This window comes from Furipterus horrens, unplaced genomic scaffold (genome assembly GCF_987537825.1).
Source record: "Furipterus horrens unplaced genomic scaffold, mFurHor1.1.pri manual_scaffold_9, whole genome shotgun sequence".
NCBI classification, from domain to species: domain Eukaryota; kingdom Metazoa; phylum Chordata; class Mammalia; order Chiroptera; family Furipteridae; genus Furipterus; species Furipterus horrens.
This window is the reverse complement of record NW_028327179.1, coordinates 80,432,217-80,459,643: the sequence shown is the minus strand read 5'-3', so window position 1 is coordinate 80,459,643 and position 27,427 is coordinate 80,432,217. Positions and strand designations below refer to the sequence as shown.

General features: G+C 54.4%; 1 protein-coding gene and 1 long non-coding RNA gene across 4 annotated transcripts in view; one reads left to right on the top strand and one right to left on the bottom strand.

Moving 5' to 3' along the window:
- The window catches only part of LOC150002027 (palmitoyltransferase ZDHHC11-like), a 426,431-nt gene that overhangs the window by 9,221 nt on the left and 389,783 nt on the right, over positions 1-27,427 (top strand). The gene's annotated exons all lie outside the window — the stretch shown is intronic.
- The window catches only part of LOC150002028 (uncharacterized), a 399,760-nt gene continuing 373,428 nt past the window's right edge, over positions 1,096-27,427 (bottom strand). For 2 of the 3 annotated variants that reach the window (XR_016513103.1, XR_016513102.1), the window contains 2 exons: positions 2,757-2,942; positions 1,096-2,057 (listed from right to left, as the gene is read on the bottom strand). This is a non-coding gene — a long non-coding RNA (uncharacterized LOC150002028). Of the gene's footprint in view, positions 2,058-2,756; positions 2,943-7,286; positions 7,310-27,427 lie in introns of those variants that run through there. The other variant, XR_016513104.1, reaches the window with a different exon arrangement.

Here is a 27,427-nt window from a genome sequence, read left to right as displayed (position 1 = left end):
GAGAATATGCTAAATCTACTTCACCTGTGCTCTATAGATGACCAATAAAGCCTGAATGAGAGCACATCTTTCTCAAGCCCATGTTGAGAACTACAGCTCAGGAGAAAATATTTCTTTTATTGAAAGTGCACCTGGTCATCCAAAAGCTCTTAGGAATGTCGTCTTCATGCCTACTAACACAACACCCATTCTGTACCCATGGGTCAAGGAGCAATTTCAACTCTCAAGTCTTAGTATTTCACAAACAGATTTCGTAAGGCTTTAGCTGCCATAGGATACCTCTGACGGGTCTCGGCAAAGTCAATCGAAACCTTCTGGACAAAATTCACCATTCTAGCTGTCATTAAGAACCTTCATGGTTCAAGAAAAGAAGTCAAAATAGCAACATTAACAGGAGTTTGGGAGAACTTGATTCTAAGACTCTCGGGTGACTTTGAGGGTTCAGCACTTCAGTGGAGGACGTAACTGCAAGTGTGGTGGAAATAGCAAGAGAATTACAACCAGAAGTCAGGCCTAAAGATGTGAGTGAATTGCTACAATTTCATGATAAAACTTCAACAGACGAGGAGTTCTTTCTTATAGATTAGCAAAGAGTTTCTATTCTTGAGATGGAATCTACTAGTGAAGAGGCTGTGAAGATTGCTGAAATGAAGGCAAGGATGTTAGAATATTACACCAACTTAGCGAATAAAGCAGCAGCAGGTTTGAGAGGATTGACTCATGTTCAAAGAAGTTCTCTTGTGGGTAAAACACTGTGAAACAGAATCTTACGCTACAGGGAAACTGTTCACGAAAGGAAGAGTCAGTGGATGCAGAGAAGAACGTTATGGTTGTATCTTAAGAAACTTCTATAGCCACCGCGGCCTTCAGCAGTCACCACCTGATCAGCCAGCAGCCATCAACGTCAAAGAAAGAGCCTCCACCATCAAAAAGATTATGACTTGCTGAAGGCTCGGATGGTGGTTAGCATTTTTTGCAATAAAGCATATTTATACTAAGGCATATACATCACTCTTAGACACACTGTTATTTGACACTTAGCAAACTACAGCATATTGTAAATATAATTTTTATAAGCACCTAGAAATGAAAAAATGTAGGTCACTCACTTTATTGTGACGTTCACTGTATGTGGCTGCCACGGTACAAAACCACGATATATCTGGCATATGCTTGTATACACGTTTACATGTGAGGACCATCACGGTTTCACACCTATGCACCTCAATGACACAGACAGTCGGTCAAGGGGCCGCAGGGGTCGGTCACACCCGCCCAGAGGTGTGCCTGGAAGTTCTACTCCTACATGGAAAGCCTACAGTAGGCAGCTGCAGCGTTCTTGGGCAGAGAAAATTAGCTAGTGTCCTGGGCAGTTGGGGTGTCATATCTCCCCATGCTATAGCCCAGCTGCCAGAGACTCCATGAGTCTGAGTAGGGAAGCTTAGGAGACATGTACCATTAGTCAGTTTCTCAAAGGCTGAGAGTTACTTCAATTTCTGGTTACTTTAATAATCAGTGACCATAGTTTGCTGTGCAAAGCTCATTTCCTTTAAAATATCCCACTACTTTTTCTTCTAAATTTAATTCCTTAGAGACCTGATTGGCAATACTATTTAAAAAATCGAGGTCATTTTAAATTTTACTTTCAAGTATTAGTGCATTCCTAATGCCTATTATAGTATATTACACCAAGGAAATTCCCAACAAATTTTGAATAAGTGGTTTTCCAGGAACAAAGACTTTGACCCTTGTCATCATCATCTACTTCTCTTTGTTGTCATCCATGTCTTTGAGTCGCTTTTCTTGTTTTCCAGTCATTGTCTGGGGTCAGCTCCTCATTACTTCTACCCTGGAATTTTGTAGCAGTTTCCTCAATGGTTTCACTCTGTTTGATTTTTCCTCTGACTGCTCTCTGCTGCCTGTTATAGCCACCATTTCTCAGTGTAGTCCCGGTCATTCGCGCAGCAAGTATTTCCTGAGCACCTCCTTTGTGCTGGGGTCTGTAATAGATGCTAGCGTGAAATGATATACTGTCCTTGTCAGAAGGAGCTTCCAGTCTAGTAGGAGAAGAGACATAAACACATAAAGTTCATTCAGTGTGATGTGATGAAGGCTAATCGTGATATTTCAAAGTTTGCCTAGCTGTGTGGGGAGGAGCCGAGCTCTGCCTGGAGAGGTCAGGGATTTTAAACTTGGACTTGAGATTTTAAGGTACGTAGACTTTGATTAGTAGACAAGGGCCAGTAAGTATGTCTTACTCTGAAAAGACAGCCTGTGTGTATTCACAGAGGCATTTCTAACCTCTGCTTGCAGTACTGCTTATGAAAGTGAAGTGCAAACTGAGTACCCTGCTCCTTCGTTGGCGCTTATCTTTTCCTTCTTAGCTCCTTCCACATCCTTCCACCTTTTCCTTCAGCCATGCTTCTAGACCAACAACCTTCTGAACTTCCTTCTCTGAGATTTACTCAGATTGTTTGCTCTGTTCTTTTTACCCCATCACTGCCCGCCACTTATTGAAGTGAGCTTTCTTCCAATCTTACTCTTGCAAGGTTGTTGTTTGTTACTTCTGTTAGGATAATTTTAGAATTTATTATGATTTAGTTATTCAGGGCAATGTGTCCTTCCTTTGGTAGATTTTGAGACCCATCTTACCCATTTTGCCTTAAAGCCACCAGTAAAGAGTTCAGATGTTGACACCTGTTAAGCTTTGACTATATAGATGAGGATGTTCTACAAAGGCACAGTGTCTATATTACTTAGCTGTAGTCTGTGGTCTCCACTGTGAATCTGTTGTTGCGGATGAAGACCAGCTTTTGCTTCTGGTGAGGCCACACAGAGGGACTTTGTTTCACTCCACGTTCTGTGTAAACTGGGAATCCTATCACATTTATTTTCCTTCGCCGGGAATGATTTGTTTGTGGCCTTTGCTCCATTTCTTCTCCCTAGTTGAAGAAACACGATTATGAGGTTGTTCCTTGCTAGATAATTATGCTTTTCTGAACCTGAGGGCGTGAAGTTGTTCTCCTATATCATATTCTAAAGGCGTTTATATTTTGCCTGTATATTTTTAGGTTATCAGTTTAACAGAATGCATTATGTGTTCGGAGACATTTTTTCCATGTAGTTATTAAAGTGCTACAGAATTTGCAAGTTTTTTAAATTAAAAATGACATTAAGCAACTTTTTGGAGGTATAAATTACATACCATAAAATGAATTAAATTCACCCATTTCCAGTGCACAAGTCAATGATTCTAGTGAATTCACGGAAATGTGCAGTCATCACCATAATTAACTTTACAGCTAATCCTTCAATAGATTCTATTTAGGCTTTCGCCTTGGGATCTCTGCAGCCTCGAGTACCATTGGCACTTTCTCACCTTGAAACTTGCTATACACCTTTCTTTTTTATGTATATTATTTTATAAAATATATATGTACATATATATATATATATTTATAGAGAGAGGGAGGAAGGGAAGGACAAAGAGAGGGAAAGAAATATTGGTGTGAGAGAGAAACATCAATAGGTTGCATCTTGTACACGCACTGGCCAGTGACTGAACCCACAACCTAGGCGTGTGTCTTGACCAGGAATGGCATTGGCAACCTTCCACTTTTCAGAACATTGCCCACCCACTGAGCCACATCGGTCAGGGCTAATATACATAATTTTATTACCATTTTTTAAACACAATGCAACATTCTAAAAAGCCCAAAACTTACCATTGATACTAATTCCTATGAATTTACTGTGCCCCTATACTCAAATCAAGAAATTAAAGAAGATGGGCATGTTCCAAAAAGCAGTCAAACATAAGTTTCGAGACAAGCACATAGCTGGAAACCTCATCCTGAAGTGCTATGGATAGCGTGAGAAGAGTCATTGTAACTGGAGCAGCTCTGTTGATGTTACAGGAAGAACAAAGATGAAATGTGGTCAAGATGGCAATGGAGAGAAACTGGTTTGCCTCCTCTCACAATCACATCCAAAGTACATCAAAATTACAACTAAACTATAGAACAACCATCATTCACAACCATCAGAAATTGAGCTGAGTGGAAGTCCTACAATTATGAAATTAAAGAAGAAATCACATCAAGACTGGTAGCAAGGGTAACAAACCAGGAACAGGCTAATTCCACATCCACATGTAGCAGATAAGAATTGGGAGGGATATCTCAGGAACAAGGGGTCCTAGCGCCAAACCAGTCCCCCTGCCCTGGCCCTGGATTCCAGTGTCAAGAAGCAAAGTCCCTGTGACTCTGGCTGTAAAAACCAGCAGGGATTGAGGTGTGGAAGAGAGAAACTTCTGGAGTCCCAGGAAGTTCCTCCTAAATGACCCATGCACAGACTTACTCGAACTTCCTCCCTCTGACCTCCAGCAGATTGAAAGGCATCAGAGACATATGGGAAGGAATAGAATTATCCAGCGTCAGGGTGAGAGCGGGAGTCAGCTTCCTCCCACACAAAAGTACTGGCGGAGGCTGTTTTTTTCTTTTCTGAACCCTCCCCCAACAGAGTGACAGAGCTGGCAGATGGGGACCATATCTGAGACTCCACCAGCCTGGCTAACACTGTCGCCCCGCACTGGTTGTTCTGTGAGGACCTGCACCACCCAACTTTTAGGCCCACCAAGCTGTCTCCAATGGCTTGCCCTTATGAGTGGCTTATCTTGGCTCACGCTTCAGACTTTTTTATATTCTCTCAAACAAGCAGCATCTGGCCTCAGTGAGCCCCATACCTCTTGCTAAGTTGCCCCAGGCCCGGCATTAGCAACAGTCAGCCTTTGTTCACTGCTTGGCCTCCACTGGTCACCTCCAAGCCCAGCACAAGTAGCAACCATCTGCAGATCACTTTGTGGCAAGTGTTGTGTGGCCCCAGACAGAACACAGGCAGTGGCTGACGCTGGACGTGCCAACACCAATCAACGTTCAACTACAACAGTAGGGTGTACACAGCCCACACAGTGGATGTACCTTGAGTACCCAGCTTGGGTAATAGGGGAGGACGTGCCACTGGACCCAATAGGACACCTACTATATTAAGCCACTCCATCAAGCCTGGGAGACATAGTAGCTATGCCTAACACATAAAAACAAACACAGGAAAGCTGCCAAAAAGAACAGACAAAGAAACGTGCCCCAAATGAAAGAAGAGGACAAAACTCGAGGAAAAGGAAAACGAAACTAAATAGAGAAAAGCAGTCTATCAGGTGCAGAATTCAAAACGTTGGTTATAAGGAGGCTCAAGGAGCTTAGTGAAAACCTCAACAGCGTAGAAAAGATCCAGTCGGGACTGAAGGATACACTAATTGAAACAAAGAACAATTTACATTGAAGCAACAGTTGAGTGGATGAAGCTGAGAATCAAATCAATGATTTGGAATGCAAGGAAGCAAAAGCCAAACAAATAAACACACACACACACACAAACACACCATCAGAACAGCAAGAAGAAAAAAGAAACAATAACAACATATCTATCAACAATTGAACCTAAGAAACAAAGTAAGCAAACAAGCAGAACAGAAAGAGAACATAGATAGAGAGAACGTTTTGATGGTTGCCAGACGGAAGGGATGGAAAGGGGGTGGGGGCATTATGGGTGTTGGCTGGAAAAGGTGAGGGAATTATGAAGTGCAAATTGGTAGTTACAGAACAGTCATGGACATATAAAGTATAGCACAGGAAATAGAGTAACTAAAGAAGATGTATGTGGGACCAATGGACTTGGACAACAGTGTGGGGATTTTCTGAAGGAGTCTGTGTGGTGGGGTGGAGGGGACAGGTGGCAAAAATTTGGGAGAACTGTAATAGCATAAACAATAAAATATAATTTTAAAAGTAAAGAAAAAAGAAATTAGAAAAAACACTCAATAATTGGAAACACTTAAATTAACATCAGAAGCCTTAAAATCTAACTGTATTTAATAGTCCCTCAGAAAGCTATAATCTGCATTTTTGTTATTTTAAAGATTATATTGATTTGTTTATTGTAGAGAGAGGGGAAGGGAGGAAGAATGAGGGGCAGGAAAACACCAATGGGTGAGAGAAACATTGATCCTTTGCCTCTCGCACACCCCCAATGGGGGACCTGGCCCACAACCCAGGCATGTGCCTCGACTGGGAATCGAACAGGTGACCTTTCAGTTTGCAGGCCAGTGCTCAATCCACTAAGCCACACCAGACAGGGTGCAACCTGCATTTTTTTCAAATGTCTTTCCCCTACAAATAATCTTACAAGCTATACCAAAATTTATGCAGGTTTTCTACTGAAACTAATATGAAGCTGTGCTTGATTTTACATTCTCAGCAAAACAATTGCCTGAGAAAACACATAATACTCCAGGCACATCTGTACAGGACAGTCATTTATTCTTCATCTTCATCCTTTCCATCATCTTTCTCTTCTTACTTCGCTTCATCCTCTGGTTCCTTCTTCTTTAAACCTGTGGGTCTGCCAGGGCCCTTCATTCCCACTTCACTTTGGCCCTTGGCATGGTGTGCGGCAATATCCTTTTCACATTTTCTCCTGCAGCTTAGCTGCTTTGTTCTTACAGCTGCTTATCTTTGGCTGACTGCTCAGACCACATTTCAACCAATTCTTTTTCATTATTTCCATTGGATAATCCACCTTTTATCTCTAGGTGATACTCACAGAAAACTAGAAAGAAGGCAGATAGAGGCCTTGTAAGAGCACTGGGATCTTTTTTCCCCCGTATCAACTGGGGGAGGATAGAAATCTGTCCTCTCCCTGTCGCAGTGTGCTTTGTCACTCTTTGCCATATCTTCCAACTTTGACTTTTCTTTTGCACACATGGTCTTCCATGTCTCTGAACACTTCTTGGAGAATTCAGCGAAATTCCTGGAGGAGCCTGGGTGTTGTTTCTCCGTGTGCTCTTCCCAGTGAGTTTGTATAATGAAGGCATATGAGGACATCTTGTCCCTCGGCCTGTTGGGGTCTCCTTTGCCCTTGGTGACAGACGGTTTCGGGTGGTAGATTTTACGCAGTGTCCTGCCCTGCCACAGGACCCAACCCAGAAGTTTCCCTCACAGGCCTCTGGTGTGAACTGGTTCATCACTAACTCTATTCTCATGCAATCTCTTGTTTTGCCTACACCTTACTGAATTTTTACTTTATTTCATTTTTACTTTTATTAAATTTACTGGGGTAACACTAGTAAATAGGATCATATAGGCTTCGCGTGTACATTTCAATGATACAAGACCTGTGTATTGCACTGTGTGCCCACCACCCAAAGCCAAACCCTCTTGTCACCTTACTTTCTGACACGGCTTCTTCCAGGATCCTTCATCTGCCTCTCCAGTTGTTCTCAGATGCTTCTGCAAATTTTTCCCTCTTCACTTTTCTTAAAGAGTCTTCCCTCATCTCTTCCTTCACCCAGCACTACTCCCACTTCACACGTTTTTCTGAATGCTCCCATCTGTGCGCTTGACTTTATATCACTAAGTATTCCCAGATCTCTCTCTAGGTCAGACATCTCTCTGCAGATAAAACTTCCTTTTATTTCAGCACATGGGGGAAAGTATTCCTTTCCCACAGGGTGCCTGTAAATCTCTTTCATAAACTTCTTACAGCTTTATTGAAGTATAATTGATATGCAAAACCTGCACATCTTTAATATGTATAACTTGATGAGTTTGAGCATGTGCATATACATCATGCAGTATTTGTCCTTCTGTGTCTGAGTTCACTTAGCATGTCTTCTAGGTTCATCCATGTCATTGTAAGTGCTCGATTTCCTTCCTTCTCTCTGAAAAATAAATAAGTAAAATCTTTCAGAAGAGAGAGAGAGAGAGAGAGAGAGAGAGAGAGAGAGAGAGAGAGAGTAAAAGCACCTATACTTGGCTGCAAAACTAGAACACTGCCAGGGACTGAGGAGATAGCATTCTACACACTTAGACACTCAACTTAAAATTGGCAATGCCAGGGCACCTGACCTGGGCCTACCTGGTAAGCTCTGCAGAGCTACCTATGGCCAATTTCCCAAGCCCTTTCAAAAGTGCAGGGCTATGGATATGCCATCTCCTGGAACTGGTTTCTCTGGAACAAGTGGGTGAGGCTTCCAGGGGAAAAGATCCTAGGATTTGGGGGTTGTGTCTCACCCACATGAAGTGGACTAAACTGTTCCATAGCTCCCTTGGACACAAACATGTCTGCTTGTTTGACCAAATGCCTCGGCCGGCTCTCAGCACTCAATCAGGTCCAAGCCAGTTGCTCCACTCACTGGTCACCCACAGCAGTGATTACTGAGAGAAATTTGGTCACGTTTTCCCCAAAATGACCTGGCTGGTCTCACTCAGTGACCTTCACTGAGGGGGGGTGGTGCTGAGTCCTTGGAATGGAAGGGCTACGTTGTAGCTGCCACAGCCTCAAGTTCCTTGCTATTACTTTCAGGGGCAATCATAAACAGGAAAAGGAAGGGGGCTCCTGGTTACCCTTTGATTACAAATCGGGAGCCACCAACTAGTCCTTAGTGTTTGCAGGAGCTGTTCTGAGAACAGGCTGGAAGGTCCCCTTGCAATAACCCATGTTGGCAAACAGACAGTGCAGAGGGCCCCAGGCCAGGCCAGGCCAGGCCCTCCTCGCACTGATAGCCTCTCCTCCTGGTGGCAGCGGCAGGAGGCAGAGAGCAGGGCCCATAGTCACCTGCTCTCTTCCCTCCAGGGTGTCGCTGGTGTGGGGTTCCTAGGGTGGAAAAGTGGACTGACAAGTGTGTTCCAAAGGCAGCCAGGGCCCTGGGGAGCCAGGGAACCCATCCCATGTCCACGTCGTATGGCCAGTGGGGACGAGCAGCACAGACTAAGCCCTGAGCTCCGAGAGGAGGGGTATGTCCACGCCAGGTGTTGCCAGGAAGTACAGGTGACCCGAAATCCTTGCTGGGCCATAAAGCAGATAGGAGTTCAGCACGACCACTGGACAAAGGCTCGGGGCCCAAACAGCGCTGAGATACGGGTCAAAAGACAATGAAGATAACGGGTTATAATCCGGCACATAGGCAAACCCGCCGTTAGGGGCTGAACGGAGTCCCCAACAGAACTTGCAGCCCTGACCCTCCCCACCTGCGATGCACCTTACTCAGAAACAGGTCTTTGTGGAAGATCGAGTTAGGATGAGGTCCTTAGGGTGGGTCCTTATCCATGTGGCCGGCATCCCTTTGAGAAGAGAAGATTAGGACAGAGGGACGAACACGTGAGGACACAGAGAAGGACGCCGTCCTCAATCAAGAGACACCTGAGACCACCAGAGCTGAGACTGAGGAGCAGGTCCTTCCCTGGAGCCCTCAGAGGGTTGCGGTCCTGCCCACACCTTGATTTCAGACTTTGGCCCCAGAACTGACAGAATAGACTTATTTGTTTAAGCCGCCCAGTCTGCAGTACTTGTTACAGCAGCAGCCGGAGGAAACTCACACAGTCAATTGGGCCGCTAAGGGGACGGGTGGGGAGGGATGCTGGCACCCACAGGCCTAGCCGTGATGAGCTGGTGCTGCAAGAGCATCAAGCAAGACACACAAATCCTCAGGCCACTCTGAGGCACACGACTGAGGCACAACGGCAGGTGTCTCCTGGGCACAATAGAGCACAGCCTCTCCTGGAGGACCTCAGACCTGCAACCCCCGTCAGCCACGGAAGGGTTGACCTGGAAGCTCTGTCATGGGGGACAGGCTCCCATAGCAAGAACCTGGCAGGGGCTTGGGGAGAGCCAACCTGAGCTACACATTGAAAGACTATAGTGTTTTTCAGAAGTTCTTATTACACCCACTCTTCTTTGTTGGGCAACACAGATGAACCCCTTGATCAGTGGAGAACCTGTACTGGTCCAGGTCTACGTCCTCACACCCTCGGGCCTCCTGGCTACTCCATGAATTCCGGCGCACTCTGCGTCCACCACAGGTAAGGGCTGACCCTCCTGTGTAAGCTTCTGCACTTTATCCAGGACACCGAAGCAGTGAGCCTCACAGAGAACGAAAGAGGAAGTGTGCGTTGGGTGGCTGGTGGGGTGGACATCTTAAGAATGGAAGGTGAATGGGGTGAGGAGTTGGGAGCGGGAGATGATCCCTGGTGTTGACTCAGTGTAGAGGACAGAGCTCAGAGAGAGAGAGAGCATCCCCAGGGTGAGAGAGCCGCGCACATTGCCTCGCAGAGCCCTGTGCATCGCCTGGGAGAGCCCCACACAACACCTAGGGGAGCCCGGTGGAGCACCTGAGAGAGCCCCGCGCATCACTTGGGAGAGCGCCACAGAACACCTAGGGGTGCCTGGTGGAGCTCCTGAGAGAGCCCCGCGTAACGCCTGGGAGAGGCCAACACAACACCTATGGAAGCCGGGTGGAGGGCCTGAGAGAACCCCGCGCATAGCCATGGAGAGGCCCACACAACACGTAGGGGAGCCCGGTTGAGCGCCTGTGAGACCACCACGCATAGCCATGGAGAGGCCCACACAACACGTAGGGGAGCCCGGTCGATCGCCTGAGAGAACCCCGCGCATAGCCATGGAGAGGCCCACACAACACCTAGGGGAGCCCGGTTGAGCGCCTGAGAGACCACCACGCATAGCCATGGAGAGGCCCACACAACACGTAGGGGAGCCCGGTCAAGCGCCTGAGAGAGCCCCGCGCATCGCCTTGGAGAAGCACACACAAAACCTAGGGGAGCCCGGTCGAGAACCTGAGAGAGCCGCGCACATTGCCTCGCAGAGCCCTGTGCATCGCCTGGGAGAGCCAGACACAACACCTAGGGGAGCCCGGAAGATCTCCTGAGAGAGCCCTGCGCAACGCCTGGGAGAGACCCACACTACACCTAGGGGAGCCCAGTGGAGCGCCTAAGAGAGCCCTGCGCTACAGTGGGGAAAGCCCCACACACACCTAGGGGAGCCCGTTGGAGCACCTGAGAAAGCCCCGCACATCGCCCCGGAGAGCCCCGCGCATCGCTTGGGAGAGCCCTACACAACACCCAGGGGAGTCCGGTCCAGCGCCTGAGAGAGCACCGCGAATAGCCATGGAGAGGCCCACACAACACATAGGGGAGCTCGGTCGAGCGCCTGTAAGAGCCCTGCGCATTGCCTTGGAGAAGTACACACAACACCTAAGGGAGCCCGGAGGAGAACCTGAGAGAGCCGCGCACATTGCCTCGGATATCCTCGTGCATCGTCTGGGAGAGCCGGACACAACACCTAGGGGAGCCCGGAGGATCTCCTGAGAGAGCCCCGCGCAACGCCTGGGAGAGCCAGCACAACACCTATGGGACCCCAGTGGAGCGCCTGAGAGAACCCCGCGCATAGCCATGGAGAGGCCCACACAACACCTAGGGGAGTCCGGTCGAGCGCCTGAGGGAGCACCGTGCACAGCCATGGAGAGGCCCACACAACACGTAGGGGAGCCCGGTCACGCGCCTGAGAGAGCCCCGCGCATCGCCTTGGAGAAGCACACACAAAACCTAGGGGAGCCCGGTCGAGAACCTGAGAGAGCCGCGCACATTGCCTCGCAGAGCCCTGTGCATCGCCTGGGAGAGCCCGACACAACACCTAGGGGAGCCCGGAGGATCTCCTGAGAGAGCCCTGCGCAACGCCTGGGAGAGACCCACACAACACCTATGGGAGCCCAGTGGAGCACCTGAGAGAACCCCGCGCATAGCCATGGAGAGGCCCACACAACACGTAGGGGAGCCCGGTCAAGCGCCTGAGAGAGCCCCGCGCATCGCCTTGGAGAAGCACACACAAAACCTAGGGGAGCCCAGTGGAGAAATTGAGAGAGCCGTGCACATTGCCTCGGAGAGCCCCGTGCATCGCCTGGGAGAGCCCGACACAACACCTTGGGGAGCCTGGAGGATCTCCTGAGAGAGCCCTGCGCAACGCCTGGGAGAGACCCACACAACACCTAGGGGAGCCCAGTGGAGCGCCTAAGAGAGCCCTGCGCAACAGTTGGGAAAGCCCCACACACACCTAGGGGAGCCCGTTGGAGCACCTGAGAAAGCCCTGCGCTTCGCCTTGGAGAAGCACACACAACACCTAGGGGAGCCCGGTGAAGAACCTGAGAGAGCCCTGCGCAACAGTTGAGAGAGCCCAACACAACACCTATGGGAGCCCGGTTGAGCGCCTGAGAGAACCCCGCGCATAGCCATGGAGAGGCCCACACAACACCTAGGGGAGTCCGGTCGAGCGCCTGAGAGAGCACCGTGCATAGCCATGGAGAGGCCCACACAACACATTGGGGAGCCCCTTCGAGCGCCTGTAAGAGCACCGCGCATCGCCTTGGAGAAGCACACAACACACCAAGGGAGCCCGGTGGAGAACCTGAGAGAGCCGCGCACACTGCCTCGGAGAGCCTCGTGCATCGTCTGAGAGAGCCGGACACAACACCTAGGGGAGCCCGGAGGATCTCCTGAGAGAGCCCCGCGTAACGCCTGGGAGAGGCCAACACAACACCTATAGAAGCCGGGGGGAGGGCCTGAGAGAACCCCGCGCATAGCCATGGAGAGGCCCACACAACACCTAGGGGAGCCCAGTCGAGCGCCTGAGAGAGCACCACACATAGCCATGGAGAGGCCCACACAACACGTAGGGGAGCCCGGTCGATGGCCTGAGAGAGCCCCGCGCATCGCCTTGGAGAAGCACACACAACACCCAGGGGATCCCGGTGAAGAGCCTGAGAGAGCCCCGCACATTGCCTTGGAGAGCCCCGCGTATCGCCTGGAAGAGCGCCACAGAACACATAGGTGAGCCTGGTGGAGCCCCTGAGAGAGCCCCGCGCAACGCCTGGGAGAGCCCTACTCAACACCTAGGGGAGCCCGGTGGAGCGCCCGAGAGTGCCCCGCACATCACCTTGGAGAGGCCCGCACAACACCTAGGGGAGCCTGGTGGAGCGCCTGAGCGAACCCCGCGCATAGCCATGGAGAGGCCCACACAACACCTAGGGGAGCCCGGTCGAGTGCCTGAGAGAGCCCCGCGCAAAGCCATGGAGAGGCCCACACAACACGTAGTGGAGCCCGGTCGAGCGCCTGAGAGAGCCCCGCACATCGCCTTGGAGAAGCACACACAACACCTAGGGGAGCCTGGTGGATCGCCTGAGAGAGCCCCGTGCATCTCCTGGGAGAGCCCCACACAATACCTAGGGGAGCCTGGTGGATTGCCTGAGAGAGCCCCGTGCATCGCATGGGAGAGCCCCACACAGCACCTAGGGGAGCCCTGTGGAGCACCTGAGAGAGCCCCGCGCATCTCCTGGGAGAGCCCCACACAACACCTAGGGGAGCCCGGTGGAGCGCCTGAGAGAGCCCAGCGCATGGCCCGGGAGAGCGCCACACAACACCTCGGGGAGCCCGGTGGAGCGCCTGGGAGAGCCCCGAGTAACGCCTGGGAGAGCCCCACACAACACCTCTGGGAGCCTGGTGGAGCGCCTGAGAGAACCCCGCGCATAGCCATGGAGAGGCCCACACAACACGTAGGGGAGCCCGGTCAAGCGCCTGAGAGAGCCCCGCGCATCGCCTTGGAGAAGCACACACAAAACCTAGGGGAGCCCGGTCGAGAACCTGAGAGAGCCGCGCACATTGCCTCGCAGAGCCCTGTGCATTGCCTGGGAGAGCCCGACACAATACCTAGGGGAGCCCGGAGGATCTCCTGAGAGAGCCCTGCGCAACGCCTGGGAGAGACCCACACAACACCTATGGGAGCCCAGTGGAGCACCTGAGAGAACCCCGCGCATAGCCATGGAGAGGCCCACACAACACGTAGGGGAGCCCGGTCAAGCGCCTGAGAGAGCCCCGCGCATCGCCTTGGAGAAGCACACACAAAACCTAGGGGAGCCCAGTGGAGAAATTGAGAGAGCCGTGCACATTGCCTCGGAGAGCCCCGTGCATCGCCTGGGAGAGCCCGACACAACACCTTGGGGAGCCTGGAGGATCTCCTGAGAGAGCCCTGCGCAACGCCTGGGAGAGACCCACACAACACCTAGGGGAGCCCAGTGGAGCGCCTAAGAGAGCCCTGCGCAACAGTTGGGAAAGCCCCACACACACCTAGGGGAGCCCGTTGGAGCACCTGAGAAAGCCCTGCGCTTCGCCTTGGAGAAGCACACACAACACCTAGGGGAGCCCGGTGAAGAACCTGAGAGAGCCCTGCGCAACAGTTGAGAGAGCCCAACACAACACCTATGGGAGCCCGGTTGAGCGCCTGAGAGAACCCCGCGCATAGCCATGGAGAGGCCCACACAACACATAGGGGAGCTCGGTCGAGCGCCTGTAAGAGCCCTGCGCATTGCCTTGGAGAAGTACACACAACACCTAAGGGAGCCCGGAGGAGAACCTGAGAGAGCCGCGCACATTGCCTCGGATATCCTCGTGCATCGTCTGGGAGAGCCGGACAAAACACCTAGGGGAGCCCGGAGGATCTCCTGAGAGAGCCCCGCGCAACGCCTGGGAGAGCCAGCACAACACCTATAGGACCCCAGTGGAGCGCCTGAGAGAACCCCGCGCATAGCCATGGAGAGGCCCACACAACACCTAGGGGAGTCCGGTCGAGCGCCTGAGGGAGCACCGTGCACAGCCATGGAGAGGCCCACACAACACGTAGGGGAGCCCGGTCACGCGCCTGAGAGAGCCCCGCGCATCGCCTTGGAGAAGCACACACAAAACCTAGGGGAGCCCGGTCGAGAACCTGAGAGAGCCGCGCACATTGCCTCGCAGAGCCCTGTGCATCGCCTGGGAGAGCCCGACACAACACCTAGGGGAGCCCGGAGGATCTCCTGAGAGAGCCCTGCGCAACGCCTGGGAGAGACCCACACAACACCTATGGGAGCCCAGTGGAGCACCTGAGAGAACCCCGCGCATAGCCATGGAGAGGCCCACACAACACGTAGGGGAGCCCGGTCAAGCGCCTGAGAGAGCCCCGCGCATCGCCTTGGAGAAGCACACACAAAACCTAGGGGAGCCCAGTGGAGAAATTGAGAGAGCCGTGCACATTGCCTCGGAGAGCCCCGTGCATCGCCTGGGAGAGCCCGACACAACACCTTGGGGAGCCTGGAGGATCTCCTGAGAGAGCCCTGCGCAACGCCTGGGAGAGACCCACACAACACCTAGGGGAGCCCAGTGGAGCGCCTAAGAGAGCCCTGCGCAACAGTTGGGAAAGCCCCACACACACCTAGGGGAGCCCGTTGGAGCACCTGAGAAAGCCCTGCGCTTCGCCTTGGAGAAGCACACACAACACCTAGGGGAGCCCGGTGAAGAACCTGAGAGAGCCCTGCGCAACAGTTGAGAGAGCCCAACACAACACCTATGGGAGCCCGGTTGAGCGCCTGAGAGAACCCCGCGCATAGCCATGGAGAGGCCCACACAACACCTAGGGGAGTCCGGTCGAGCGCCTGAGAGAGCACCGTGCATAGCCATGGAGAGGCCCACACAACACATTGGGGAGCCCCTTCGAGCGCCTGTAAGAGCACCGCGCATCGCCTTGGAGAAGCACACAACACACCAAGGGAGCCCGGTGGAGAACCTGAGAGAGCCGCGCACATTGCCTCGGAGAGCCTCGTGCATCGTCTGAGAGAGCCGGACACAACACCTAGGGGAGCCCGGAGGATCTCCTGAGAGAGCCCCGCGTAACGCCTGGGAGAGGCCAACACAACACCTATAGAAGCCGGGGGGAGGGCCTGAGAGAACCCCGCGCATAGCCATAGAGAGGCCCACACAACACCTAGGGGAGCCCAGTCGAGCGCCTGAGAGAGCACCACACATAGCCATGGAGAGGCCCACACAACACGTAGGGGAGCCCGGTCGATGGCCTGAGAGAGCCCCGCGCATCGCCTTGGAGAAGCACACACAACACCCAGGGGATCCCGGTGAAGAGCCTGAGAGAGCCCCGCACATTGCCTTGGAGAGCCCCGCGCATCGCCTGGAAGAGCGCCACAGAACACCTAGGTGAGCCTGGTGGAGCCCCTGAGAGAGCCCCGCGTAACGCCTGGGAGAGCCCTACACAACACCTAGGGGAGCCCGGTGGAGCGCCCGAGAGTGCCCCGCACATCACCTTGGAGAGGCCCGCACAACACCTAGGGGAGCCTGGTGGAGCGCCTGAGCGAACCCCGCGCATAGCCATGGAGAGGCCCACACAACACCTAGGGGAGCCCGGTCGAGTGCCTGAGAGAGCCCCGCGCAAAGCCATGGAGAGGCCCACACAACACGTAGTGGAGCCCGGTCGAGCGCCTGAGAGAGCCCCGCACATCGCCTTGGAGAAGCACACACAACACCTAGGGGAGCCTGGTGGATCGCCTGAGAGAGCCCCGTGCATCTCCTGGGAGAGCCCCACACAATACCTAGGGGAGCCTGGTGGATCGCCTGAGAGAGCCCCGTGCATCGCATGGGAGAGCCCCACACAGCACCTAGGGGAGCCCTGTGGAGCACCTGAGAGAGCCCCGCGCATCTCCTGGGAGAGCCCCACACAACACCTAGGGGAGCCCGGTGGAGCGCCTGAGAGAGCCCAGCGCATGGCCCGGGAGAGCGCCACACAACACCTCGGGGAGCCCGGTGGAGCGCCTGGGAGAGCCCCGAGTAACGCCTGGGAGAGCCCCACACAACACCTCTGGGAGCCTGGTGGAGCGCCTGAGAGAACCCCGCGCATAGCCATGGAGAGGCCCACACAACACGTAGGGGAGCCCGGTCAAGCGCCTGAGAGAGCCCCGCGCATCGCCTTGGAGAAGCACACACAAAACCTAGGGGAGCCCAGTGGAGAAATTGAGAGAGCCGTGCACATTGCCTCGGAGAGCCCCGTGCATCGCCTGGGAGAGCCCGACACAACACCTTGGGGAGCCTGGAGGATCTCCTGAGAGAGCCCTGCGCAACGCCTGGGAGAGACCCACACAACACCTAGGGGAGCCCAGTGGAGCGCCTAAGAGAGCCCTGCGCAACAGTTGGGAAAGCCCCACACACACCTAGGGGAGCCCGTTGGAGCACCTGAGAAAGCCCTGCGCTTCGCCTTGGAGAAGCACACACAACACCTAGGGGAGCCCGGTGAAGAACCTGAGAGAGCCCTGCGCAACAGTTGAGAGAGCCCAACACAACACCTATGGGAGCCCGGTTGAGCGCCTGAGAGAACCCCGCGCATAGCCATGGAGAGGCCCACACAACACCTAGGGGAGTCCGGTCGAGCGCCTGAGAGAGCACCGTGCATAGCCATGGAGAGGCCCACACAACACATTGGGGAGCCCCTTCGAGCGCCTGTAAGAGCACCGCGCATCGCCTTGGAGAAGCACACAACACACCAAGGGAGCCCGGTGGAGAACCTGAGAGAGCCGCGCACATTGCCTCGGAGAGCCTCGTGCATCGTCTGAGAGAGCCGGACACAACACCTAGGGGAGCCCGGAGGATCTCCTGAGAGAGCCCCGCGTAACGCCTGGGAGAGGCCAACACAACACCTATAGAAGCCGGGGGGAGGGCCTGAGAGAACCCCGCGCATAGCCATAGAGAGGCCCACACAACACCTAGGGGAGCCCAGTCGAGCGCCTGAGAGAGCACCACACATAGCCATGGAGAGGCCCACACAACACGTAGGGGAGCCCGGTCGATGGCCTGAGAGAGCCCCGCGCATCGCCTTGGAGAAGCACACACAACACCCAGGGGATCCCGGTGAAGAGCCTGAGAGAGCCCCGCACATTGCCTTGGAGAGCCCCGCGCATCGCCTGGAAGAGCGCCACAGAACACCTAGGTGAGCCTGGTGGAGCCCCTGAGAGAGCCCCGCGTAACGCCTGGGAGAGCCCTACACAACACCTAGGGGAGCCCGGTGGAGCGCCCGAGAGTGCCCCGCACATCACCTTGGAGAGGCCCGCACAACACCTAGGGGAGCCTGGTGGAGCGCCTGAGCGAACCCCGCGCATAGCCATGGAGAGGCCCACACAACACCTAGGGGAGCCCGGTCGAGTGCCTGAGAGAGCCCCGCGCAAAGCCATGGAGAGGCCCACACAACACGTAGTGGAGCCCGGTCGAGCGCCTGAGAGAGCCCCGCACATCGCCTTGGAGAAGCACACACAACACCTAGGGGAGCCTGGTGGATCGCCTGAGAGAGCCCCGTGCATCTCCTGGGAGAGCCCCACACAATACCTAGGGGAGCCTGGTGGATCGCCTGAGAGAGCCCCGTGCATCGCATGGGAGAGCCCCACACAGCACCTAGGGGAGCCCTGTGGAGCACCTGAGAGAGCCCCGCGCATCTCCTGGGAGAGCCCCACACAACACCTAGGGGAGCCCGGTGGAGCGCCTGAGAGAGCCCAGCGCATGGCCCGGGAGAGCGCCACACAACACCTCGGGGAGCCCGGTGGAGCGCCTGGGAGAGCCCCGAGTAACGCCTGGGAGAGCCCCACACAACACCTCTGGGAGCCTGGTGGAGCGCCTGAGAGAACCCCGCGCATAGCCATGGAGAGGCCCACACAACACGTAGGGGAGCCCGGTCAAGCGCCTGAGAGAGCCCCGCGCATCGCCTTGGAGAAGCACACACAAAACCTAGGGGAGCCCGGTCGAGAACCTGAGAGAGCCGCGCACATTGCCTCGCAGAGCCCTGTGCATTGCCTGGGAGAGCCCGACACAATACCTAGGGGAGCCCGGAGGATCTCCTGAGAGAGCCCTGCGAAACGCCTGGGAGAGACCCACACAACACCTATGGGAGCCCAGTGGAGCACCTGAGAGAACCCCGCGCATAGCCATGGAGAGGCCCACACAACACGTAGGGGAGCCCGGTCAAGCGCCTGAGAGAGCCCCGCGCATCGCCTTGGAGAAGCACACACAAAACCTAGGGGAGCCCAGTGGAGAAATTGAGAGAGCCGTGCACATTGCCTCGGAGAGCCCCGTGCATCGCCTGGGAGAGCCCGACACAACACCTTGGGGAGCCTGGAGGATCTCCTGAGAGAGCCCTGCGCAACGCCTGGGAGAGACCCACACAACACCTAGGGGAGCCCAGTGGAGCGCCTAAGAGAGCCCTGCGCAACAGTTGGGAAAGCCCCACACACACCTAGGGGAGCCCGTTGGAGCACCTGAGAAAGCCCTGCGCTTCGCCTTGGAGAAGCACACACAACACCTAGGGGAGCCCGGTGAAGAACCTGAGAGAGCCCTGCGCAACAGTTGAGAGAGCCCAACACAACACCTATGGGAGCCCGGTTGAGCGCCTGAGAGAACCCCGCGCATAGCCATGGAGAGGCCCACACAACACCTAGGGGAGTCCGGTCGAGCGCCTGAGAGAGCACCGTGCATAGCCATGGAGAGGCCCACACAACACATTGGGGAGCCCCTTCGAGCGCCTGTAAGAGCACCGCGCATCGCCTTGGAGAAGCACACAACACACCAAGGGAGCCCGGTGGAGAACCTGAGAGAGCCGCGCACATTGCCTCGGAGAGCCTCGTGCATCGTCTGAGAGAGCCGGACACAACACCTAGGGGAGCCCAGAGGATCTCCTGAGAGAGCCCCGCGTAACGCCTGGGAGAGGCCAACACAACACCTATAGAAGCCGGGGGGAGGGCCTGAGAGAACCCCGCGCACAGCCATGGAGAGGCCCACACAACACCTAGGGGAGCCCGGTTGAGCGCCTGAGAGACCACCATGCATAGCCATGGAGAGGTCCACACAACACGTAGGGGAGCCCGGTCGATCGCCTGAGAGAACCCCGCGCATTGCCTTGGAGAAGCACATACAACATCTAGGGGATCCCGGTGTAGATACTGAGAGAGCCCCGCATATTGCCTTGGAGAGCCCCGCGCATCGCCTGGAAGAGCGCCACAGAACACCTAGGTGAGCCTGGTGGAGCCCCTGAGAGAGCCCCGCGTAACGCCTGGGAGAGCCCTACACAACACCTAGGGGAGCCCGGTGGAGCGCCCGAGAGTGCCCCGCACATCACCTTGGAGAGGCCCGCACAACACCTAGGGGAGCCTGGTGGAGCGCCCGAGAGTGCCCCGCACATCACCTTGGAGAGGCCCCCACAACACCTATGAGAGCCCGGTGGAGCGCCTGAGCGAACCCCGCGCATAGCCATGGAGAGGCCCACACAACACCTAGGGGAGCCCGGTCGAGTACCTGAGAGAGCCCCGCGCAAAGCCATGGAGAGGCCCACACAACACGTAGTGGAGCCCGGTCGAGCGCCTGAGAAAGCCCCGCACATCGCCTTGGAGAAGCACACACAACACCTAGGGGAGCCTGGTGGATCGCCTGAGAGAGCCCCGTGCATCTCCTGGGAGAGCCCCACACAATACCTAGGGGAGCCTGGTGGATCGCCTGAGAGAGCCCCGTGCATCGCATGGGAGAGCCCCACACAGCACCTAGGGGAGCCCTGTGGAGCACCTGAGAGAGACCCGCGCATCTCCTGGGAGAGCCCCACACAATACCTAGGGGATTCTGGTGGATCGCCTGAGAGAGCCCCGTGCATCGCCTGGGAGAGCCCCACACAACACCTAGGGGAGCCCGGTGGAGCGCCTGAGAGAGCCCAGCGCATGGCCCGGGAGAGCGCCACACAACACCTAGGGGAGCCCGGTGGAGCGCCTGGGAGAGCCCCGAGTAACGCCTGGGAGAGCCCCACACAACACCTCTGGGAGCCTGGTGGAGCGCCTGAGAGAACCCCGCGCATAGCCATGGAGAGGCCCACACAACACCGAGGGGAGCCTGGTGGAGAACCTGAGACAGCATTGCGCAACAGTTGGGAGAGCCCCACAGAACACCTAGGGGTGCCTGGTGGAGCTCCTGAGAGAGCCCCGCGTAACGCCTGGGAGAGGCCAACACAACACCTATGGAAGCCGGGTGGAGAGCCTGAGAGAACCCCGCGCATAGCCATGGAGAGGCCCACACAACACCTAGGGGAGCCCGGTTGAGCGCCTGAGAGACCACCACGCATAGCCATGGAGAGGCCCACACAACACGTAGGGGAGCCCGGTCGATCGCCTGAGAGAACCCCGCGCATAGCCATGGAGAGGCCCACACAACACCTAGGGGAGCCCGGTTGAGCGCCTGAGAGACCACCACGCATAGCCATGGAGAGGCCCACACAACACGTAGGGGAGCCCGGGCAAGCGCCTGAGAGAGCCCCGCGCATCGCCTTGGAGAAGCACATACAACATCTAGGGGATCCCGGTGGAGAGACTGAGAGAGCCCCGCATATTGCCTTGGAGAGCCCCGCGCATCGCCTGGAGAGCTCCAAAGAACACCTAGGTGAGCCTGGTGCAGCCCCTGAGAGAGCCCTGCGTAACGCCTGGGAGAGCCCAACACAACACCTATGGGAGCCCGGTGGAGCACCTGAGAGAACCCCGCGCATAGCCATGGAGAGGCCCACACAACACCTAGGGGAGTCCGGTCGAGCGCCTGACAGAGCACCGCGCACAGCCATTGAGAGGCCCAAACAACACGTAGGGGAGCCCGGTCAAGCGCCTGAGAGAGCCCCGCGCATCGCCTTGGAGAAGCACACACAAAACCTAGGGGAGCCCGGTCGAGAACCTGAGAGAGCCGCGCACATTGCCTCGCAGAGCCCTGTGCATCGCCTGGGAGAGCCCCACACAACACCTAGGGGAGCCCGGTGGAGCACCTGAGAGAGCCCCGCGCATCACTTGGGAGAGCACCACAGAACACCTAGGGGTGCCTGGTGGAGCTCCTGAGAGAGCCCCGCGTAACGCCTGGGAGAGGCCAACACAACACCTATGGAAGCCGGGTGGAGGGCCTGAGAGAACCCCGCGCATAGCCATGGAGAGGCCCACACAACACGTAGGGGAGCCCGGTTGAGCGCCTGTGAGACCACCACGCATAGCCATGGAGAGGCCCACACAACACGTAGGGGAGCCCGGTCGATTGCCTGAGAGAACCCCGCGCATAGCCATGGAGAGGCCCACACAACACCTAGGGGAGCCCGGTTGAGCGCCTGAGAGACCACCACGCATAGCCATGGAGAGGCCCACACAACACTTAGGAGAGCCCGGTCGAGAACCTGAGAGAGCCGCGCACATTGCCTCGTAGAGCCCTGTGCATCGCCTGGGAGAGCCCGACACAACACCTAGGGAAGCCCGGAGGTTCTCCTGAGAGAGCCCTGCGCAACGCCTGGGAGAGACCTACACAACACCTAGGGTAGCCCAGTGGAGCGCCTAAGAGAGCCCTGCGCAACAGTTGGGAAAGCCCCACACACACCTAGGGGAGCCCGTTGGAGCACCTGAGAAAGCCCCGCACATCGTCCCGGAGAGCCCTGCGCATCGCTTGGGAGAGCCCTACACAACACCTAGGGGAGCCCGGTGGAGCACCTGAGAGAGCCCCGCGCATCACTTGGGAGAGCACCACAGAACACCTAGGGGTGCCTGGTGGAGCTCCTGAGAGAGCCCCGCGTAACGCCTGGGAGAGGCCAACACAACACCTATGGAAGCCGGGTGGAGGGCCTGAGAGAACCCCGCGCATAGCCATGGAGAGGCCCACACAACACGTATGGGAGCCCGGTGGAGCGCCTGGGAGAGCCCCGAGTAACGCCTGGGAGAGCCCCACACAACACCTCTGGGAGCCTGGTGGAGCGCCTGAGAGAACCCCGCGCATAGCCATGGAGAGGCCCACACAACACCTAGGGGAGTCCGGTCCAGCGCCTGAGAGAGCACCGTGCATAGCCATGGAGAGGCCCACACAAAACTTAGGAGAGCCCGGTCGAGCGCCTGAGAGAGCCTAGCGCATCGCCCTGCAGAAGCACACACAACACCGAGGGGAGCCCGGTGGAGAACCTGAGACAGCATTGCGCAACAGTTGGGAGAGCCCCACAGAACACCTAGGGGTGCCTGGTGGAGCTCCTGAGAGAGCCCCGCGTAACGCCTGGGAGAGGCCAACACAACACCTATGGAAGCCGGGTGAAGGGCCTGAGAGAACCCCGCGCATAGCCATAGAGAGGCCCACACAACACCTAGGGGAGCCCGGTTGAGCGCCTGAGAGACCACCACGCATAGCCATGGAGAGGCCCACACAACACGTAGGGGAGCCCGGTCGATCGCCTGAGAGAACCCCGCGCATAGCCATGGAGAGGCCCACACAACACCTAGGGGAGCCCGGTTGAGCGCCTGAGAGACCACCACGCATAGCCATGGAGAGGCCCACACAACACGTAGGGGAGCCCGGGCAAGCGCCTGAGAGAGCCCCGCGCATCGCCTTGGAGAAGCACACACAAAACCTAGGGGAGCTCGGTCGAGAACCTGAGAGAGCCGCGCACATTGCCTCGCAGAGCCCTGTGCATCGCCTGGGAGAGCCCGACACAACACCTAGGGGAGCCCGGAGGAGCGCCTGAGAGAGCCCTGGGCAACGCCTGGGAGAGACCCAAACAACACCTATGGGAGCCCGGTGGAGCACCTGAGAGAACCCTGCGCATAGCCATGGAGAGGCCCACACAACACGTAGGGGAGCCCGGTCAAGCGCCTGAGAGAGCCCCGCGCATCGCCTTGGAGAAGCACACACAAAACCTAGGGGAGCCCGGTGGAGAAATTGAGAGAGCCGTGCACATTGCCTCGGAGAGCCCCGTGCATCGCCTGGGAGAGCCCGACACAACACCTTGGGGAGCCTGGAGGATCTCCTGAGAGAGCCCTGCGCAAAGCCTGGGAGAGACCCACACAACACCTAGGGGAGCCCAGTGGAGCGCCTAAGAGAGCCCTGCGCAACAGTTGGGAAAGCCCCACACACACCTAGGGGAGCCCGTTGGAGCACCTGAGAAAGCCCTGCGCATCGCCTTGGAGAAGCACACACAACATCTAGGGGAGCCCGGTGAAGACCCTGAGAGAGACAAATGTCTACATTTGTCTAGATGAGTTCCTGTCAAGCTCATCCTAATAACAGCTGGTCTGCAAAATACTGTGCTACCTTTTAACATTTAACAAGAATAACATTTAGTAATAAAATTTAGAACTGTCCAGACCTTGAGACCGTATCCTACCTGACTACGAACTGCTTGAGGGCAGAGCCATGGATGGTATTTCTCTTGTCTTCTTCCCTGCCTAGCAAAGTGTCTGAGGTACACCAGATGTCAATCAATGTTGGTTGAATAGAGCAATGAATGGGTAGATGGCCACGTGAATGAAGCAATAACTGACTAAATGATTGCATGAACAAATGATGATGCTAAGAATAGGGCTCCAAATCTGCTGAAAACCCCACTAAATGAAAACTTGTAGTGATGAAGGGGGCTCCAGGTGATGGAAGTTTCATTTCTAAGGGCTTCAGTCCCTCACCTCATACCCTGTAGCTCAAAGTTCTTTTCAGGGTATTGCGTTTTAGACCTGCATGGACATAGGAACAGTGATGTAGGTCTCAGGAGAAGCTTAAGCATATTCATTGGAGGCACCTGGGTAGGTTTCATTACAATCACCTGTGTCTGGGATGACAATGGCCTGCCGTGAGGCAGGTTAAGGAATGTCCCCATGTTTCTCAAAGTGCTTCCCCAAGGGCAAGGATTTAGTCCTGGTCTCTGTTAGGGTACTGTGAAAACGTGGCAACAGAGAAGTAATGAAGGTCATTGGCTAAGCTGTAACCTCCCCTCCACGGAGGTCAGAGGATATTGCATACCCAAGCCCTACACAGCAGCTCTCAGATAACAGTTATTCTCCTTGAACTCCTGCAGTCCTCACTGGGCCAGAGACCGGTGCTACCCCAAAATGAAAATGTGAGCAATATGCACATGCATTTAAAAGTTCCCAGAAGAGAGAAGGGCCACTCCCAGTTCAAGATGAAAGCCCTGGATTCTATGATAAGTAGAGGAAAGGTCCTGGGCACCTGGGGCCTGTTGGGCCAGGGCAGAAGCAGAGGGAAATAGAAAAGTTTTCTCTCTGTCTCTGTCTCTCTCTCTTTTCTCTCTCTTGGTTTTATCTTGTTTATGTTAGGCCTGTAGTTGGAGAAGTTTGGACGATCAAGGCACCAGAATAGGCCACCTAAAGACCAGCATGGAAAGAGAACCAACCACTTCTACTGCAAAGGCAAGGCCAACCAGCACCAGCTACATAATTTGCAGAGCACAGTACGAAATTAAAATGAGAGATTTCTTATATGAAAATTATCAAAAAGTATTAAAAATTCAGGATAGTGACAGCAGAGCATTAAACCAAGTGTGGGGCCCTTTGCATGAGACCTTGTGTGACCAACTCCCAGGTCTCTTGTCTGGAGAGCCAGCCACAGACTCAGCACCTCCAGGAACATGATGTTCAGTCCAAACCACTCACACCCAGCTCCCCTGCCTCAAGCCTGTGTTCCTGTTGTCACTTCCACCTGGAACACCTTTCCTCCCTGCTATGCCCCATCTTTCTCTTGGATGTTGGCTAGGATGTTTGCTTATAATAACGTATTAAGTAACGTATTAAGGATACATCTTTTATGTTTTTCTATATATGTGCTATATGTAACAATGAAAATGTTCTTTAAGAAAAACAGCAACTTTATCTATGGAGCTTGACTTTTGCTTGAAGTAAGTAGTTTGCAAGATAGCTCACTGTGGTTCATGTTGGAATGAAGTGATTACTTTGAGTACCAGGATAGGGAAAGAGGAGTTAATGTTAGCCAGAAGTAACAGGGAAAGTTGCTCAGGAGACCTGGGTTTGCAGCAAGGCCATGAGAAAGGCAAAATTTAGCTAGAGAGGAGAGGCCAGCCTTCTGGGTGGAGGGAAAGACAGAGCCCTAGGACTCATGGTGGAACTGAATCTGTCTGTGCCAGGCCAGGCACAAGATGATGGTGGCTACCTCGAATAGGAGAAAGCTGGGGGACTGTGCGAGACCATGTTTATTGATCACATTAATACTCCCTGTACAGTCAAGGAAAATTGCCATGCGGGGTTGTGTGTGTGCACACACACGTGCACGTGTGCACATTTATATAGAATCTGATCATTTGCTGCTGGAGAATGTCTGAAAACTAAGGGAGACAGTGATGGTATTCCATCACAGTTGTGTGCTCTGCTTTTAGAGCTGGTAGGTACAGCAAGAGTGAGAGGAGAAATGACAGGAGAACAGGCCATGAGTCTAAAAGATTTATTCGGCTGGCTGCGACAGGCGGGCTGAGACCCTAAGGAGCCCACGGCCAACAAGAGAAAGGCAGGGGTTTTTAAAGGGTAAGGGAGAAGGGGGTTGAAGGGACTCTCTGTTGTTGGCTTTGGGGGAGTTGGCTCCGACAACAGAGAGGCTTACTAAAACAGAAAAGTTACTAACTTCTTGCTGGCGGCAATGATATCTTTGAGGGACTTGGGCATTGCCAGCAGGCTAAGATATCTCTGAAGGACACAGGACTTCACTGGTGTCAGCAGTTATGCTGGGACAGCAGATTGATTGGGGTTTAAGCAGCCCCTGACACCAGCAGTTACAGTGGGGGCTTTGCTAAAACTAGACCTGGATTACCAGAACTCAGGTCTTATGCCTAAGAAGTTCAGCACTGCTACACTCTAGCTGGCTGACTTTGGTAGCTTCAGGAGCTCAGTTTCCTCATCTGTGAACTAGTGTCAGAAAAGTCCCAAATCTGGGATGCAGAAAGAGAAGAAACTTTATCCAAGTGAACAGTTTGCAAACCAGGGGAATGCAGCCTCAGGTGGAAACCAAAAGTGTAGCTGCATCCCACTCGCCACAAAGTTTCTACCCTGGTTCCTGACTGGTCCATTTTTATGCAAATTAGAAGTCCAATTCACCCAGTTCTAATTCGTCTCAAGAGCATAGTGTTGATTGGTCAGAACTGTGCATCCTGACTGGTCGTTATTGAGCCACTCCAATTGGTCAGTATAGATGCAAATGACGACATAGCTTCCCAGTTCCAATGGGATGGGGCAGGTCTCAGTCCACCTGTTGAAATGCAATACCAGGAACTCCTTATGAGGTGGCACAAGCACAGTGGAGGAGGTTAAATTCTCTGTCTGTGGCCTTTCCCTGAAATGAAGAGTGAGAGGCCTCTCTCTGTTGGCAACGGCTGCTAGACTCTAGTTATGAATTTATGTCCACTTAACCTTGAGGAGTCCTTCTTGGCAGATATATTCCTTCTTGAGGTTTACAATGGGAATAATCACAAAGTCCACATTTTAGGATTGGTTTTGTGAAGATGAAATGAATCAATATATGCATTATTCTTAAATGCCCAGGACATAGTAAATATTCCACAAATATCACTCTGTTACTATAGGAGCCAAGTCAGATTTATGGCAGAATATGATTCTTGAGTCAAACTCTTGTCTGAGATGTCTCTGGGGGTGGAAGGATGACCCAAATTTGTCTGTGCTTTCTACCTGATACATTTTTAAGAAGTAGAACACCTTGGAGCATTCCCCCGTATGAATGACTCTACGCACAGGTGGAAGGCAATTTCCCTAGGACATTGTGACTAGTCTTCCAGATAGCTGGCACTCAGAGGAACACCTTGCACATTTCAAAAAATAACTTCTTAATGCACATCTGCTCAATTTTCCTTTCTCTCCTCTTTGTTTCCTTTTCTCTCA